This window comes from Triticum dicoccoides, chromosome 4B, assembly GCF_002162155.2.
Source record: "Triticum dicoccoides isolate Atlit2015 ecotype Zavitan chromosome 4B, WEW_v2.0, whole genome shotgun sequence".
NCBI classification, from domain to species: domain Eukaryota; kingdom Viridiplantae; phylum Streptophyta; class Magnoliopsida; order Poales; family Poaceae; genus Triticum; species Triticum dicoccoides.
The window spans coordinates 483,325,421-483,335,290 of NC_041387.1; positions in this window are offsets into that span (position 1 = coordinate 483,325,421).

Genomic DNA, 9,870 nt, shown 5'->3' on the forward strand with positions numbered 1-9,870 from the left:
AAAAGGAGTATGGCTCAGCTAAGACTACAAAGCCTGGACTAAACAGGAAGGTCCCTGCCAAGAGGACACCTATGCTGAAAGTCAGAGCTTCAACTCAAGAACCTGAGAAGCCTGATCCCAAAGAGCCAGCTGCAGAAGGAAAGAAGAGGAAAGAAAGGGTCATAAAGACCATGGCCAGAGTTATTGGACAACCTTCCATGATGGAAGAGGAGGAGGAAGAAGAGGTTGCTGCACCAGCACCCAAGGCACAAAAGCTGATGGGTGATGCTATAAGGTCAGGGGCTGCATCATCAAAGCCCAAAGAAGCACCCAAAGCTGCCTCCAAGGCCAAGTCTGCACCTAAGAGGAATACCAGGAGCATACCAGCTGCTGAGAAGAACAAGGCCCCAGTGCCTAAAGTTGCTGAGGAAGAAGATGAAGGACAAGTTCTGAGGAAGCTAAAACCCAAGATTCTAGACCACAACGATGCTCATCCAGTGGCTGAGAATATGAAGCTGAGGAAGGATGCAGGGCTCAGGCAGTGGAGATTGTCTGATCCCTATGCAATCAGAAGAAGAACTGCTGTTGATTACAGGTTCCACACTAAGGAACAACATGACTTTTATGAGACTGTGTTGTTGGACAAGAAGCCCATAGTTTGTGATATGAGGTGGATAGATTGGAAATACATGAAGGAAAATGAGGATCATTACCCAGGAGTATTTGACAGCTTTAAGGCTTGTGGAGTTGATGAGTTTGTTGGACAGAAGTTCACAAACTGGAATGATGAGCTAGTTATGCAATTCTACTCCACAACTCACTTTTATCCTGGTGGCAGAATAGTCTAGATGTCTGAAGGTATAAGGTACCAATCAACTATTGAGGAATCTGCAAATCCGATTAATGCCCCAGAAGAGAAAGAAGATGACTTGGATGCCTACTCCAAGAAAAAGAAGGATCACAATTCAATGTCACATATGTACAAGGAGATCCCAGACAAGGCACTTGAAACTTTCAAGTTTGGGTCTGTCTTCCTTCTAAAATCCATCTGTACCCAATGGCCTTATGACCATCAAGTATTTCTTCCAAAGTCATGGATCCTCTCTCGGATTTTATGGCCTCGAGCCATTCGTCGGAATCCGGGCCCACCATCGCTTTTCCATAACTCGTAGGTTCATTGTTTTCTAGCAACATGACCTCTAAGACAGGATTGCGTACCACTCTGAAGTAGTACGCGTCCTTGTCAACCTACGAGGTTCGGTAGTGACTTGATCCGAAGCATCATGATCACTATCATCAGCTTCCACTTCAATTGGTGTAGGTGCCACATGAACAACTTCCTGTGCCCTGCTACACACTGGTTGAAGTGATGGTTCAATAACCTCATCAAGTCTCCACCATCCTCCTACTCAATTATTTCGAGAGAAACTTTTCCTCGAGAAAGGACCCGTTTCTAGAAACAATTACTTTTGCTTCCGGATCTGAGATATGAGGTATACCCAACTGTTTTGGGTGTCCTATGAAGATGCATTTTTATCCGCTTTGGATTCGAGCTCATCAACCTGAAACTTTTTCACATAAGCGTCGCAGCCCCAAACTTTTAAGAAACGACAACTTAGGTTTCTCCAAACCATAGTTCAAACGGTGTCGTCTCAACGGAATTACGTGGTGCCCTATTAAAGTGAGTGCGGTTGTCTCTAATGCCTGACCCATGAACGATAGTGGTAATTCGATAAGATACATCATGGTACGCACTATATCCAATAGGGTGCAAATATGATGTTCGGATACACCATCACATTATGGTGTTCCAGGCAGTATTAATTGTGAAACAATTTCCACAATGTCTTAATTGCGTGCCAAAGCTCGTAATTTAGATACTCATCTCTATGATCATATCATAAACATTTTATCCTCTTGTCACGATGATCTTCAACTTCACTCTAAAATTACTTGAACCATTCAATAATTCAGACTTGTAATTTCATCAAGTAAATATACTCAGTACCTACTCAAATCATCCGTGAAGTAAGAACATAACAATATCCACTGCGTGCCTCAGCACTCATTGGACTGCACACATCAAAATGTATTACTTCCAACAAGTTGCTTTCTTGTTCCATTGTACTGAAAACTAGGCTTTCAGTCATCTTGCCCATGTGGTATGATTTGCATGTCTCAAGTGATTCAAAATCAAGTGAGTCCAAACAGTCCATTTGCATGGAGTTCCTTCATGCATATACACCAATAGACATGGTTCGCATGTCTCAAACTTTTCAAAATGAGTGAGTCCAAAGATCCATCAACATGGAGCTTCTTCATGCGTTTTATACCAATATGACTCAGTGCCACAAGTATGTGGTACTATCATTACTATCTTATATATTTTGGCATGAATATGTGTATCACTACGATCGAGATTCAATAAACCATTCATTTTAGGTGCAAGACCATTGAAGGTATTATTCAAATAAACAGAGTAACCATTATTCTCCTTAAATGAATAACTGTATTGCGATAGACATAATCCAATCATGTCTATGCTCAACACAAACGCTAAATAACAATTATTTAGGTTTAACACCAATCTCGATGGTAGAGGGAGCGTGCGATGCTTGATCACATCAACCATGGAAACACTTCCAACACATATTGTCAGCTCACCTTTAGCTAGTCTCCGTTTATTCCGTAGCTTTTATTTCGAGTTACTAACACTTAGCAACCGAACCGGTATCTAATACCCTGGTGCTACTAGGAGTACTAGTAAAGTACACATTAACATAATGTATATCCAATATACTTCCGTCGACCTTGTCTGCCTTCTTATCTACCAAGTATCTAGGGTGGTTCTGCTTTAGTGTCCGTTCCTCTCATTACAGAAGCACTTAGTCTCGGGTTTGGGTTCAACCTTGGGTCTTCACTAGAGCAGCAACTGTTTTGCCGTTTTATGAAGCATCCCTTCTTGCCCTTGCCCTTCTTGAAACTAGTGGTTTTACTAACCATCAACAATTGATGCTCCTACTTGACTTCTACTTTCGCAGTGTCAAACATTGCGAATACTTCAAGGATCATCATATCTATCCCTGATATGTTATAGTTCATCACGAAGCTCTAGTAGCTTGGTGCAATGACTTTGGAGAAACATCACTATCTCATCTGGAAGATTAACTCCCACTCGATTCAAGTGATTGTTGTACCCAGACAATCTGAGTACAAGCTCAACGATTGAGCTTTTCTCCCTTAGTTTGTAGGCTAAGAAACTCATCGGAGGTCTCACACCTCTTGACGTGGGCACGAGCCTGAAATCCCAATTTCAGCCCTCAAAACATCTCATATGTTCCGCGACGTTTCGAAATCGTCTTCGGTGCCTCAATTCTAAACCGTTTAATATTACTGAACTAGCACGTAGTTATCAAAATGTGTATGTCAGATGTTCGCAACATCCACAAACGACGTTCGAGGTTCAGCACACCGAGCTGTGCATTAAGGACATAAGCCTTCTATGAAGCAACGAGGACAATCCTCAGTTTACGGACCCAGTCCGCATAATTGCTACTATCAAATTTCAACTATCTTTTCTCTAGGAACGTATCTAAAACAGTAGAACTAAAACGCGAGCTACGACATAATTTGCAAAGATCTTTTGACTATGTTCAGGATAATTAAGTTCATGTTATGAACTCCCGCTCAGATAGACATCCCTCTAGTCATCTAAGTTATTACATGATCCGAGTCAACTAGGCCGTGTCCGATCATCACGTGAGATGGACTAGTCATCATCGGTGAACATCTTCATGTTGATCGTATCTACTATACGAATCATGCTCGACCTTTCGGTCTCTTGTGTTCCGAGTCCATGTCTGTACATGCTAGGCTCATCAAGTCAACCTAAGTGTTTCGCGTGTGTAAATCTGGCTTACACCTGTTGTATGTGAACGTTAGAATCTATCACACCCGATCATCACGCGGTGCTTCGAAACAACGAACGTTCGCAACGGTGCACAGTTAGGGGGAACACTTTCTTGAAATTTTAATGAGAGATCATCTTATTTACTACCGTCGTTCTAAGCAAATAATATGCATAAACATGATAAACATCACATGCAATCAAAAAGTTACATGATATGGCCAATATCATTTTGCTCCTTTTGATCTCCATCTTCGGGGCTCCATGATCATCATCGTCACCGGCATGACACCATGATCTCCATCATCATGATCTCCATCATCGTGTCTTCATGAAGTTGTCTCGCCAACTATTACTTCTACTACTATGGCTACCGGTTAGCAATAAAGTAAAGTAATTACATGGCGTTGTTCAATGACACGCAGGTCATACAATAAATTAAGACAACTCCTATGGCTCCTGCCGGTTGTCATACTCATTGACATGCAAGTCGTGATTCCTATTACAAGAACATGATCAATCTCATACATCACATATCATTCATCACATTATTTTTGACCATATCACATCACATAGCATACCCTGCAAAAACAAGTTAGACGTCCTCTAATTGTTGTTTGCATGTTTTACGTGGCTGCTATGGGTTTCTAGCAAGAACGTTTCTTACCTACGCAAAAACCACAACGTGATATGTCAATTGCTATTTACCCTTCATAAGGACCCTTTTCATCGAATCCGATCCGACTAAAGTGGGAGAGACTGGCACCCGCTAGCCACCTTATGCAACAAGTGCATGTCAGTCGGTGGAACCTGTCTCACGTAAGTGTACGTGTAAGGTCGGTCCGGGCCTCTTCATCCCACAATGCCGCCGAATCAATATTATACTAGTAACGGTAAGCATATTGAACAAAATCAACGCCCACAACTACTTTGTGTTCTACTCGTGCATAGAATCTACGCAATAGACCTAGCTCATGATGCCACTGTAGGGGAACGTAGCAGAAATTCAAAATTTTCCTACGAGTCACCAAGATCTATCTATGGAGAGACTAGCAACGAGGGGAAGGAGAGTGCATCTACATACCCTTGTAGATCGCTAAGCGGAAGCGCTCAAGTGAACGGGGTTGATGGAGTCGTACTCGTCGTGATCCAAATCACCGATGATCCTAGCGCCAAACGGACGGCACCTCCGCGTTCAACACACATACGGTTGGGAGAGACATCTCCTCCTTCACATCCAGCAAGGGGAGGAGAGGTTGATGGAGATCCAACAGCATGACGACGTGGTGGTGGAAGTAGCGGGATCCCGACAGGGCTTCGCCAAGCGCAAGCGGGGAGGAAGAGGTGTCACGGGAGAGAGGGAGGCGCCAGGGACTCAGGTGCGGCTGCCCTCCCTCCCCTCCACTATATATAGGGGCCTAGGAGGGGCGCCGGCCCCTTGTAGATCCCATCTAGGGAGGGGGGCGGCGGCCCTAGGGGTGGCTTGGCCTCCAAGACAGGTGGAGGCGCCCCCACCCCTTAGGGTTTCTAACCTAGGCGCATGGGAGGCCCAAGGGGGGCGCACCAGCCCACTAGGGGCTGGTTCCCAAGCCCCCTCAGCCTATGGGGCCCTCTGGGATAGGTGGCCCCACCCGGTGGACCCCCGGGACCCTTCCGGTGGTCCCGGTACAATACCGATGACCCCCAAAACTTTCCCGGTGGCCGAAACTGGACTTCCTATATATAAATCTTTACCTCCGGACCACTCCGGAACTCCTCGTGACGTCCGGGATCTCATCCGGGACTCCAAACAACATTCGGGTTACCGCATACTATTATCTCTACAACCCTAGTGTCACCGAACCTTAAGTGTGTAGACCATGCAGACATGACCGAGACAACTCTCCGGCCAATAACCAACAGCGGGATCTGGATACCCATGTTAGCTCCCACATGTTCCACGATGATCTCATCGGATGAACCACGATATCGAGGATTCAATCAATCCCGTATACAATTCCCTTTGTCTAGCGGTATTGTACTTGCCCGAGATTCGATCGTCGGTATGCCGATACCTTGTTCAATCTCGTTACCGGCAAGTCTCTTTACTCGTACCGTAACACATCATCCCGTGATCAACCCCTTGGTCACATTGTGCACATTATGATGATGTCCTACCGAGTGGGCCCAGAGATACCTCTCCGTTACACGGAGTGACAAATCCCAGTCTCGATTCGTGCCAACCCAACAGACACTTTCGGAGATACTCGTAGTGCACCTTTATGGCCACCCAGTTACGTTGTGACGTTTGGTACACCCAAAGCATTCCTACGGTATCCGGGAGTTGCACAATCTCATGGTCTAAGGAAATGATACTTGACATTAGAAAAGCTATAGCATACAAACTACACGATCTTTGTGCTAGGCTTAGGATTGGGTCTTGTCCATCACATCATTCTCCTAATGATGTGATCTCGTTATCAACGACATCCAATGTCCATGGTCAGGAAACCGTAACCATCTATTGATCAACGAGCTAGTCAACTAGAGGCTTACTAGGGACATGGTGTTGTCTATGTATCCACACATGTATCTGAGTTTCCTATCAATACAATTATAGCATGGATAATAAACGATTATCATGAACAAGGAAATATAATAATAATAATAATAATAACTAATTTATTATTGCCTCTAGGGCATATTTCCAACATATTGGGCCTACTGCGGGCCTGAATCTTGGCCCAGGTTGGGTTTCTAGTCGTATTCAGGCCGTGGTGGCCCAATAGGTGGCAATTTTTTATATTTTTCCCCAGTTTTTTTGTTTTGTTTTTTGCATTATTTATTTTGTTTTGTTTTTTGCTTTATTTTTTAATTCTTTTTGCTTTTAGGTCAGAAAAATTATAAACTTTCTGTTAGTGCCATTAGTTTTAGAAAAATTATTTTGCTTTTTTGTTTTCTTTGTTACTTTATTTATTTTATTTTGTTTCTACTTACAACAAAATACTTATTGTTGCTATTTTTATTTATTTTATTAAAGTTTATGTTTAATTATTTTTCTTTTAAGTCACAAAAATTATAAACTTTCTGTTAGTGACATTAGTTTTCAAATTTGAATAGTTAAAATTTGAATTCTTTGAAATATGTGTGAATCACAAGTTTGTGATTAACTTTACTAAAAAATGAACATAGATGCGCCTATAGAGATAAAAGGTCCAGATGTACCGGGACCAATGGCCCATGTGGCTGCCCTCTTGAGAGTGTTCTTGGTGAGAACATAGTTGACAAGGAGCGAACCGGGATTAATGGTATTACGAGGGCCGAACAATAAGACATTAAAGCATTTCAAATGAACTCTGAAAAAGTTGAAAGTTGGCATGTTCTCATAATTTCACGCACATAGCATGTGCATGTACAAAACGGACAATGGTATCATACTCGTCTGTTACAAAGTTGGCATGGCATCATCATAATAGTTGCGGGAGAAAGTCTTCACTTTTTCTTCGCTTGTGTCATTTGATTATTGCGCCGTAACCATGGATAATCTTCATCGTTTATCAGGATGCTGGGGTCAGTATTGACTTTGAAGGGAGGAATTTCATGAAACTTTTCATAATCTTCAGACATGTCTGTCTTGCCCTCCACTCCCGCGATGTCCCTTTTTCCTGAAAGAACTATGTGGCGCTTTGGCTCATCGTATGATGTATTCGCTTCCTTATCTTTTCTTTTTCTCGGTGTGGTAGACATGTCCTTCACATAGATAACCTATGCCACATCATTGGCCAGGACGAACGGTTCGTCAGTGTACCCAAGATTTTTCAGATCCACTGTTGTCATTTCGTACTGTGGGTCTACCTGTACCCCGCCTCCTGACAGATTGACCCATTTGCACTTAAACAAAGGAAACTTAAAATCATGTCTGTAGTCAAGTTCCCATATGTCCACTATGTAACCATAATACGTGTCCTTTCCCCTCTCGGTTGTTGCATCAAAGCGGACACCGCTGTTTTGGTTGGTGCTCTTTTTATCTTGGTCAATCGTGTAAAATGTATTCCCATTTATCTCGTATCCTTTCCAAATCGTAACAGTCGAGGATGGTCCCCTGGACAACAAGTACAACTCATCACAAACAGTGTTGTCACCTCTGAGACGTGTTTCCAACCAACTGCTGAAAGTCCTGATGTGTTCACATGTAATCTAGTCATCGCACTGCTCCGGGTGTTTGGAGCGCAGACTGTTCTTGTGTTCATCAACATACGGGGTCACCAAGGTAGAGTTCTGTAGAACTGTGTAGCGTGCTTGAGACCAAGAATATCCGTCCCTGCATATTATTGAGTTCCTTCCAAGCGTGCCGTTTCCAGTCAGTCTCCCCTCATACCGTGATTTAGGGAGACCTATCTTCCTAAGGCCAGGAATGAAGTCAACACAAAACCCGATGACATCCTCTGTTTGATGGCCCATGGAGATGCTTCCTTCTGGCCTAGCGCAGTTACGGACATATTTCTTTAGGACTCCCATGAACCTCTCAAAGGGGTACATATTGTGTAGAAATACGGAGCCTAGAATGACAATCTCGTCGACTAGATGAACTTGGACGTGCGTCATGATATTAAAGAAGGATGGTGGGAACACCAACTCGAAACTGACAAGACATTGCACCACATCACTCCTTAGCCTTGGTATGATTTCTGGATCGATCACCTTCTGAGAGATTGCATTGAGGAATGCACATAGTTTCACAATGGCTAATCAGACGTTTTCCGGTAGAAGCCCCCTCAATGCAACCGGAAGCAGTTGCGTCATAATCACGTGGCAGTCATGAGACTTTAGGTTCTGAAACTTTTTCTCTGGCATATTTATTATTCCCTTTATATTCGACGAGAAGCCAGTCGGGACCTTCATACTAAGCAGGCATTCAAAGAAGATTTCCTTCTCTTCTTTGGTAAGAGCATAGCTGGCAGGACTTTCATACTGCTCTGGAGGCATGCCGTCTTTTTCATGCAAATGTTGCAGGTCCTCCCGTGCCTCAGCTGTATCTTTTGTCTTTCCATACACGCCCAAGAAGCCTAGCAGGTTCACGCAAAGGTTCTTCGTCACGTGCATCACGTCAATTGAAGAGCGGACCTCTAGGTCTTTCCAGTAGGGTAGGTCCCAAAATATAGATTTCTTCTTCCACATGGGTGCGTGTCCCCCAGCGTCATTCGGAACAGCTAGTGCGCCGGGACCCTTTCCAAAGATTACGTGTAAATCATTGACCATAGCAAGTACGTGATCACCGGTACGCATGGCGGGCTTCTTCCGGTGATCTGCCTCGTCTTTGAAATGCTTGCCTTTCTTTCGACATTGATGGTTGGTCGGAAGAAATCGACGATGGCCCAGGTACACATTCTTCCTGCAGCTTCCCAGGTATATACTTTCGGTGTCAAGTAAACAGTGCGTGCATGCGTGCTATCCCTTGTTTGTCTGTCCTGAAAGGTTACTGAGAGCGGGCCAATCGTTGATGGTCACGAATAGCAACGCCTTTAGGTCAAATTCCTCCTGTTTGTGCTCATCCCACGTACGTACACAGTTTCCATTCCACAGCTGTAAAAGTTCTTCAACTAATGGCCTTAGGTACACATCAATGTTGTTGCCGGGTTGCTTAGGGCCTTGGATGAGAACTGTCATCATAATGAACTTCCGCTTCATGCACATCCAAGGAGGAAGGTTATACATACATAGAGTCACGGGCCAGGTGCTGTGATTGCTGCTCTGCTCCCCGAAAGGATTAATGCCATCCACGCTTAAAGCAAACCATACGTTCCTTGGGTCACGTGCAAACTTAGCCCAGTACTTTCTCTCGATTTTTCTCCACTGCGACCCGTCAGCGGGTGCTCTCAACTTCCCGTCTTTCTTACGGTCCTCACTGTGCCATCGCATCAACTTGGCATGCTCTCCATTTCTGAACAGACGTTTCAACCGTGGTATTATAGGAGCATACCACATCACCTTCGCAGGAACCCTCT